This window comes from Nicotiana sylvestris, chromosome 4, assembly GCF_000393655.2.
Source record: "Nicotiana sylvestris chromosome 4, ASM39365v2, whole genome shotgun sequence".
NCBI lineage: Eukaryota > Viridiplantae > Streptophyta > Magnoliopsida > Solanales > Solanaceae > Nicotiana > Nicotiana sylvestris.
In genome coordinates this window covers 69,147,731-69,158,044 of record NC_091060.1, presented here as the reverse complement: position 1 = coordinate 69,158,044, position 10,314 = coordinate 69,147,731, and the positions used below count along the sequence as shown (strand labels likewise).

Below are 10,314 nucleotides of genomic sequence, written 5' to 3'. Positions count from 1 at the left end.
CTTTTAGTCAGCATTAGGGTTTTAAACCCTAAACTGAACTTTTCCTTTTAGTCAGCATTAGGGTTTTAAACCCTAAACTGAACTTTTTCTTCCAGCCAGCATTAGGGTTTTAAACCCTAAACTGAGTTTTTCCATGCAATCGACATTAGGGTTTTAAACCCTAAACTGAATTCTTCCTTTGTTCGGCATTAGGGTTTTAAACCCCAAACCGAACCTCTCCCCAGCTAGCCGGTGTTAGGGCTCCAACCCTGAACTGAGCATGCATATCCTCTTTCATCAATTTTATGAACTTCCTGGTGAATAATTAACGAAATTTTCCTAGTGAAACTGGGGCAGAAAATTTCGTTCGTTTGTTTGTTTTTTCCCGCAGGTCTAACCTCGAGCCACACGGATCGAAATGACCTACGAGATGAGTCTCAACTCAGAATCAAAGAAGAAAGGACAAAAGAAGACATTCCGAGATATCAGAGTGAATGGAGAGCGGATTGACTCCAACGTTTAATTAAGGGCCTGAACCTTGCCAATCGCGTCTCACTCAGTATCCCAGAGGTTACACAAGTCGCCGCAACTCGCAAGCATCAAGATTCAGATCGGAGTCTACAAGCAGAATCAGCTAAGACCCAAGATCAAGTCGTAAAAGAATCATAGATAGGAATCTTGTAACTAGCAGTTGACATACATATAAGTAGTTAGTTCAGTTTCTAATTTTCGTTTGGTTGTAATAAGGCGGTCAGTGACGTAGCAGTGACAACAGCAGCAGCAGTAGCAGCAAGCATTGCAGTCCCATGGTAGTCCCAGCTACCAAAACTTCTCGAACTACATTGACCTGATTCCTGTTTAGCCCAGGATATGTAGGAAATCTTTGAAGCAAGATTCGGTCAGATCTTTCAAAAAAAAAAAAAACATGCTTCATACGGAGTGGTCCATAGGCAAAAATCGCTCATACACGCTCACTTTATCTTTGCACGAAAACTCTTCGTGTTTCCGAACAAAGAGGGGCAGCTGTGAGCACGTGATTTTTGTTTCGCACGACAATCGCTCCAAAAAGAAATAAAAAAAAATAATAATTGGCCCTGCTGCACAATTTTTGGATTTCTGTGCGGCACCTTGTTGATTTGTTTGTGACTTCGGCCCGTTTTTATTTATTTACTTTATTAAAACAAAATTTAAAAAATATGTGTGTCCTGCATAATTCGAACCGTAATCCGGTCGTTAAATAGAAAATCATGAATAGGCATCTTCGTCCGTGATTTTATTTTGTTTGACTTTACCTGTTTTGAAATATTTTAGTGTGTGTGCAAATAATTGTATTGAGTGTGTATTTAATTTTAATTTGATTTTTTGGCTTAGTTTTGTTTTAAAATAAATAAGAAAAAAAAGAGAAAAAAGAAATAAATAAATAAAAAAAAAAAGAGGACCCCTTCCCTTCCGGACTTGGTCCAATTTTAACAAAATTGGCCCAAACGAACAGCCCAAGACCCAGGCCTGCCCGGTCCAGACCATCTGATACCCAGGGTGTCCAAACGACGTCGTTTGAGTCGTGCCTGATCTGGGCCGTTGATCTCAAATTGATCAACGGCCAAGATCAATTCCCCATAACCCACCAATAAACCCGACCCGTCTCACTCGGACCGACCCCAACCCTCAACCCTCAAAATGACACCGTTTCATTTAAGACCATCAGATCCAAACCGTAGATCTAGATTGATCTAACGGTTGAGATCAACCCACCCACTAACTATATAAGCCTAGATCCTTACCCTGCCCCCCCTATCCAATACCCCAGCCTCGTCGTCTTCACCCAAACCCACAAACCCTAGAGCCGCCCCTGCACTCTTCACCATGAAAACCGGCGGCATGAACGCCGGTGACCTCGCCATGAACACCATAGAACCCCCTCACCACCCTGAACATAGACCTGTTAACCGTTTGGTTCGAATCACCCCCAGGTCCTCGAATCTTCATTTGAAGATTCGAGTCAAAACTCGATCTACACCAACCAACCCCAGCTTCATACCAGACACTCCCCGGACCCTCCTCGTGACCAAACCATACTTGGTTTGGTCCGAATCTAACCAGGGAAGCACGAATATTAGATCTGAGTTTTGAAACCACAAGGTCCCTCGTCACTGGTTCAAAACGGTTCAAACCAAAGAGATTAAGGTCTAATGGACCTTAATCGAAGTGTTTCTCATCTGAGAAACACTTCGATTAAAGTCCGTTCAGCCTTAAGAAAGGTCTGTCCAAATCCGGGTTCAAACTTTTAACTTTTCAAGTTTAAGGTGAGTCTGCTTTCTTTTCCTTTATTTGTTTTTAGCCCGTGTGATTTGTTTTAAAAGACTGTTCATATTTGTTTTAATTTTATCAACTTTTGTTTGTCCACTTTGTTTGAACCTCTGTGTTTGTCTGAATCCCTCCCCTCCTATTCTGATGAGGCATGTGTATTGGTTGTATTCCAAATTTGTACTGACTAACTAATTCCTCGAAGTACAATTCTGTTTTAATCAGTATAAGTCGAGTCATGTGTCCCATACTTTTGAATGTCTGATTTTTGGCTACGATTGTGTATGTTAATGCTAATATAGTCGAATCGACATGAGTCGTCAATTAGTTTCAACTGTCTGAGCATAGTAAATCAACTTGCTTCTGTTGAACATTTGTTGAACCAATTAAAAACCAAATTTGTTTACTTATAGCTGATGATTTGGATCAGTAATGTAAAAGGGATGTTTGGTTTAAATGCTGAATTGGAGGGCATGTGCACTCTTGCACAGCATGTGCAGTGGTGCACCTCATGTGCATTGGTGCACAGCTTGTGGCCTGCATAAAGGTTTTTGTTTAATTTTAAAATGGTTTGACAGCATATGCTGTCAACATATCCTACTGCCCATATTTGCTTTTAGTTAAATAAAATGGAAAAGTTAAATCTACCAGGGAATGATGAGGTTTTTATACCTAATTAACTAAAGTGGAACTGAAAAAGGTTAAAGGCACATGGGAGGGGTATGGTAATAGTCTAAACAGGCTGTTTAGAAAGGGGTAAGGAAGGCTTATAAAGAGGAGGGACAGACATACAGAAGAGGATCAGAACGGAAAAAAAACACACACACACTGTGAGGAGTTCGGAAAGGAGAGCTGAAATACATACAAAACAGATACACATAGATAGAGAGAGATTAAGGGATAGAAGGGATACAACCAACAATCAGAAACTTTTTCCTCCTATTATTATTGGGTTTTAATTGTTCAACTTGTTCAAATCAATTCTGATTCTTTGAAATTCCAGTTGTGTCTATTAGTCGAGTGTCTTCATTGGTTTACCACTGGTTTGGTCTGTCTGGAGTTCTGATTCTACTCCACTGGGTTTTGCTGTTATTTGGCTATTGCTTTCTGTTGGCCATAGTTGCATTTCTGCACTCGAGCCTGCTTCTTGCTATATTGCTTTGCCTGCTGCTATCTTGCCCTGCTGCTGCTGCTATTTTGTTTCTTGCTGCTGCTGATTTCCCCATCTTTTTCTTCTTCTCCTTTGCATTTTCAGTGTTTCCAGGTACACATTTCAAACCCAACTTTGGTGTTAACTGTAACAATTCAAAAGCATGAAATGAAAGGAGTTTCCTGAAGAAGATTTAGATATCTGTTTGTAAATGTTTGTGATATACTGACTTCAGATTGTATAAATTGATTAGTGTGATTCAGTAATGAAAGATTAGTTAGATAATACCCAATCAAGTTTAGCCTCTAGCTTCTTAGTTTGTAGTTGTTTGCTGGTACAAAAATGTAATGACACAATACAGAGAGGGCATGGAGAATTAGTATAGATTTTGACTAGGATTCCCGTTCAACTGAACGACATGCATAGAATAGAATATTTCCACCTTACACAAATGTTTCTTTGTTCATTTTAGTTTTCTTTTATCATAACTCGTTAGGCAGTACATAATATTATGTTCAAATCCCATTAGTGACAATGCCTAGTAGTTAATTCCTTTAATTCGGCCCCAATCAGTCTAGTAAATTTCAATTCAAGAAACGTTTGGACACAAGTATAATGTTGGGTCAATCTCGAGTGTAATTTCTTTGCCCAATTAAAGTATGTTTCATGAGTTATGACATCCCTCCACTTTGTAAATAATCAATCAGAAATTGATAAGAATCCGAATTAGGCAAAAGCCTATAGTTGAATTAGCACGTACCTTTTCTTCTAGTTTTAGAGACAAATGCATTAGAAATGTAGCCACTTTAGGATATCTTTTCTAAAAAATAGAGATGAGCCTCGCCAAATAAAAGTGCAACAATTGCGGGGCCCTCCATAAATAACCATGATAATTATCTAGAACTCAAGATAGGCCATTTAATAAATTTCATGGCTTTCTACAAAATAATAACGCGTTAGACTCTTTAGGCACGGTTTAAGTAAATTATATTCTTAAAATCGGGTGCACATTGATGTGACCCAAATTCAAGTCTCAACGGAGTCAAAAATGTGTTAACAACTACGGGTGCATTGATTGTGACGTGGTTCGATATGCATTTTCACGACGTTGCAATTCTGTAAAATAAATGATAATAATAAAAGCGGTTAAAACTTAATAAAAGCACATAAGTCACAACATGTATTTAAATCAGATATTTAGCCATTATAACAATTTAAGCGACCGTGCTAGAACCACGGGATTCGAGGGTGCCTAACACCTTCCCTCGGGTCAACAGAATTCCTTACTTAGAATTTCTGGTTCGCAGACTTCATTTGGAAAAGTCGAAAATCTCCTCGATTTGGGATTCAAGATAAACCGGTGACTTGGGACACCAAAAGCCAAACCTTTCCCAAGTGGCGACTCTGAATTAAATAAATAATCCCATTTCGAATATTGTCACTTAAATTGGAAAAACTCCCCTCGCACATTAACCCTTCGGGGCAGGGCGCGCAAAAAGGAGGTGTGACAGAGTCCAATACATTTTATATCTCCCCCACTCTTTTTTTTAACTGCTTTCAATAAGGACCATTCAAATACTACTATATCACGAATGATTCCACTTTGTAATAATGTTACTATTTAAATTTTAATACTATCAGTATCTTTATTAGCAAAAAAAAAAATGTAATTGAATGATGCGGAGCAGCCGCACATCATGTTTGACTCATACTCTTTAACTGTAATGGTTCACTTTACCCTATCACATCTATATATATATATATATATATATATATATATATATATATATATATATATATATATATATATATATATATATATATGAGAAAGATGATGTCTTTCATTGTGTAGGGATTCTATTTATTTTTATTCTCCTTTTTTTGACTTTTGCTTTCATTTTTTCCTTTTAATCTTATTTTTTAAAACATACACACATTGAACTTACAGTCTTACACCTCTTTATTGAGGGTTATATGACTGAAGAAGTAACTGTAATACCATTAAAAAAAAATGTAACGGCTGCTATAGATGGGATGTTACAATTATGAAAATAATGATAGCAATTAAAAGTTGCCAGAATTAATAATTCTGTTCATCCCATTTTTCCAGTATCCCAGTTTCTTCTTCATAAAGATAGGACAATTCTCGTGCCTTGCATATTAAGAGTAACAAAAGTTTAAGCATCCCTTCCATATGAAGTGAGGGAAAGTTTTTTCTATTTTCTCCTATGAAGAGGCTCATTGGAAAAGCAACAACACAGTGTTTTACCAGATGGTGCTCATTCATGTATGTTTTTGTTAAATTTTTATTTGTTCATCTTTCTATTTCATCATGGTATGTTTTTATTGTTTTGTTTTTTTTCCAATTTCTTAATTGGTTCTACTTTTCATGCTTACACTTCTGTTAATATGTTCGTATATATATATATATATATATAATACGCACACACATACACACACTTACTTTTTAATTAATTGAATTTTATATATTTTAAACATGTTTTTTTATTTATATTTTAGTTTTAATTTTATGTTTATAAAATACTAAAACATTAAAGATGAGATTTAAGCCCCGCCACAACTTTTGATTTTTTTTGGTTCTTACAGATATTACCTTAAGGGATTTAGCTAACATGTTATGCATTGCAATTGCTTTAGTATGATCTTACATAACATATATCAAATATGCAATTTCGTAGGGTAGATCTTAGGTTATAGTGTTGTTTTAAAAATTCAAAAATCTTTCTCATAAATAATCTTGTAATTTTAATAAATAATCTTATAATTCTAAACGTGGACACCTGAGGGGAATAAATTTGATCTTAATATACTTCTTTACCTACTAATAATTGATTTCGGCTTTGCTTTCCAGGGTATTACTACTACCTGACTCATGTTTTATCAAAAACTATTTCACTGTGGGTAAACGATTTCAAATATGAAAATTTCTTTATTACCTCATATATAATTTGAGTCTTATTTTTGATGTAGAGGGAAATTGTTCTTTCTTTGTATTTTATTTTTGTTTAATATAATATCATAAAATACAAACATATTGCATAAATATATTTATAGGGAACTAAAAGTTGTGCTGGATATTTGTCTGCAACAGAGAACTTCTTGGTTGTTGATAGGTATATATATGAAACCAAATTAATAGTGTTATGTTGGAGATATTCAGAGGCTAAAACTGATCAAAGAGTACTGCTTCCCTAATCTTTCACTGTATGCTCTTGATAGTATAGAACATACTTTGTTGAAACTGACCACTTTACATAAAATTTAATATTATTTGTAAGAACAAAACGAGAATAAGAATTACATTTCGTTAAACTTAAGGATGAATTTAAAAGACTGCATGAGTTATCTCAAGACCATGAGTTTGGAAATTATATTTATGTCTTTTAGCTACTCTTTTATTAGTAAAGACTGATTTTATGTGATAAGAATTCTAACAATTATTGTTTACCCATATTTTTATTCTCTTTCGATGACCGCGCGAAGCGCGGATAAATTTACTAGTAATATATATAAATTTAAGAAGCATTTATTGTTAGATATTGATTGACGCACCTTTGCCAACTCTTCTTGCATTTCCTCAATTACTATTGCACTAGGGATCTTTTTCGCGTTTCGCGCGGTTATAAAAGATTTAAATAATATTGTTTTAATATCCGAATAATAAAAAAATATATTAGTGGTCATATCTAAATATGTTAGATTTTTAAGTTTTCATCATTGAAATTGTATTATCTTCTAAAGATAGTTCATCCTTTTAGATAACCTATATAAGTGAAATTATATCTTTCTCTCGTCTTTTACCTTTTCCCTTTTTCTTTCATTTTTTTTCTTCTTACTTCCCAACCCATACATCTTTCAAGAAAATAAATAAAAATTAAATGGTAAAAGTTGAACTCAAATATAATTCTCAAGAAGTAGTCAAGCCTTCTCAAAAATTAAATGGTAAAAGTTGATATTGCCGAGCCTCGACGTATTCCCATGAGACCATAAAAGAATATATTATTGGCTCGCTCACGATAGTTGTTATATTGCTCAAATATTATTCTTTTATCTTCAAAAAACGCACAATGTTAAACTACTAATAAAGAATACAAATAGGAAGAAGGTTAACAATTATTCAATTCATTTTGAGAAAAAGAAGGAAAAATTTCACATTTAATTTAACTGCTAAGTATGAATATAAAAATTGAAAGATATTTACAATCAAAAGTTTTCATATTACTTTATAGGAAAGAAACTTGACTCCAAAATTTGCAAAAGTCATTAACTACGAAATCAATTGGCATGTTATCACTAATTTTCTTACCTTTCTTTCTCTCCTTCTTCGCTGTTTTCTCTATGTTTTCGTTTTTCTTTTTCTTCTTTTTCTTTCCCCCCTTATTTTCTTTTCCTTTATTTCCTTTCTTTTTTTTTGTTTTTGTGTAAATTGGCGTTGCCTCATGGTACAGTATGCTTCATTTTTATTAGTATTTCTTTTCCTTTTTAATTTTTTTTCTCTCTTTCCCCATCAAGACCATTCAATCATTCAGACAAATATTTATATCTTTTTCCTAATTCTCTATATGAAAGTTATCTTCTTTTTTCTATTTATCTAAATTTTCTTACCATTGTGAAATTTTATCATCCTTTTTCTATAAATTCAATGAAGAAATCGCGGTGTTTTAAAAAAATTTCACTGCAGTAACAACACATGCATAAAAAAAATTAAAAAAATTACCAATGCTTCAATAAAAAAGTCAAAGGAAAAAGCAAATACCTGTAATAGATGAATAAAATCTTGAATCTCAAATTTTCCAAAACCTGCTCTAAATTCCTGGCCTCTCCTCCTTTTTTTTGTGTGTGGGGAAGATTGAACTCTAACATTAAATCGTAACATTGGAAGCTTTTCCAAATCCAAGTCAGATAAACATTTCTTTGTTGGATGTATATATGGTTTGTGTATTAATTAAGCTTTATGAAGATTAAAATGGGTGAAAGATTGACTGAAAAGTGGAAGAGTGTTGCAGTGGTTTACTACTTTATGTGCTACAATTATATTCACTTTTGTAACTTTCCATCTGTTGGCATCCTTTCAATTGCAACGGTAATTGTTATTAATTATTGTGGCAACCGTTCCACAATTTTTGGAAGAGCATGGCTTTTGAGAACATAAATAGCAATTGAATGAAAGTTTTGTATTAATACAAACGAATAGAAAAAATAGGAAAAGAATGCCAAAAAAAGAGAAAAAAAGATAAATAGCAATCCTCATCTATAGAAGATGCCACATCAACTTTTTTATTCCCAACTTTATATATATATATATATATATATATATATATATATATATATATATATATATATATATATATATATTTGTGCACAGACACAAAAAGACACACAACCATAACATAATGCAATAATTCTCAAGAATAAAAATATAAGTTACACAATTTAAGGGTAAACAATGTATATATTTGAGAATTTGATATGTTAGAGTATATCAAGTAAAAAAGGAAAAAAGAAAAAAATCAAGTCAGTGTTATGAAATAAAAGCAATTTAGTAAAACATGAACAAGAAATAAAAGCAATTTAGTAAAACATGAACAAGAAATAGAGATAGAGAGAAGGAAGAGATTTTCTTCTTCAATTGTGTGTATTTTCCTATCTATTACAAGGCCTTTATATAGGCATGAAAAGTGAAGAAAATATGTCATGGAATATGTCATTGAACATAGAAAATATGTCATTGAATATGTCATTAACCATTTGAGAGAAAGATCATGGAGGAAGAGTAGACATCCACCATATTTTGATTTTTATCATAACACTCCCCCTTGGATGTCCATAAATAATGTGCCTCGTTAAAACCTTATTAGGAAAAAACCCTAATGAAGGAAAAAGAGTACACATATTTAGAAATACGCCTTTTGGTTGTCTAGTTAAAAACCTTGCAAGGAAAACCCAATGGGACAAAACCTTGTAAGGGAAAAAGAGTACAACGCGTATTAACTCCCCCTGATGAGATCATCAGTTCACATCGTTGAGCCTTCGTATCCTAATCTTGTACACTAGTTTCTTGAAGGTTGACGCCGGTAGATATTTGGTGAACAAATCAGCCATATTATCTCTTGAACGGATCCGTTGCACATTAATATCACCATTCTTTTGAAGATCATGTGTGAACAATAATTTAGGTGAAATGTGCTTTGTCCTAACTCCTTTATGAATCCTCCCTTTAATTGGGCTATGCATGTTGTATTTTCTTCATACAAAACTTTGGGTAGTTTATCACACTTCAAACCACATTTGTCTCGAATAAGATGTATAGTAGACCTCAACCATACACATTCTCGACTTGCTTCATGAATAACAATTATCTCAGCATGATTAAAAGAAGTAGCCACGATTGATTGCTTAGTCGATCGTTAAAATATGACAGTGCCACACATGTAAACACATAACATGTTTGAGATCAAGCCTTGTGTGTGTCAGATAAATACCTCACATCGACATAACTAATAAGATCGATATTGCAATCATTGCCACAAAATAAGCCCACACCGGTAATCCCCCTTAGATAACGCAATATGTGCTTGATTTCATTCCAATTTCTCCTTGAGCAGAGCTATATCTTGCTAAGACATTAACTGAAAAAGTTATGTCATGCCTTGTAGTGTTAGCAAGATATATTAGCGCACCAATTGCATTAAGATATGGTACTTTAGGACCAAGAAGCTCTTCATTATTTTCATGAGGTCAGAGTGGATCTTTATTTATATCGAGTAATCTCACAACCATCGGGGTACTTAATGGATGTGTTTTATCCACATAGAAGCTCTTTAAAATCTTTTTAGTGTATGCTGATTGAAGGACAAAAA

At 33.9% G+C, this 10,314-nt stretch overlaps 1 long non-coding RNA gene across 1 annotated transcript; it reads right to left on the bottom strand.

Annotated features, from left to right (window-relative positions):
• Positions 1–3,120: 3,120 nt before the first annotated feature.
• Positions 3,121–8,689, bottom strand: LOC138889012 (uncharacterized). The gene is made up of 2 exons (XR_011406556.1): positions 8,211–8,689; positions 3,121–3,615 (listed from the first exon to the last, which is right to left on the bottom strand). It is a non-coding gene; the product is annotated as an uncharacterized lncRNA (long non-coding RNA).
• Positions 8,690–10,314: the final 1,625 nt, after the last annotated feature.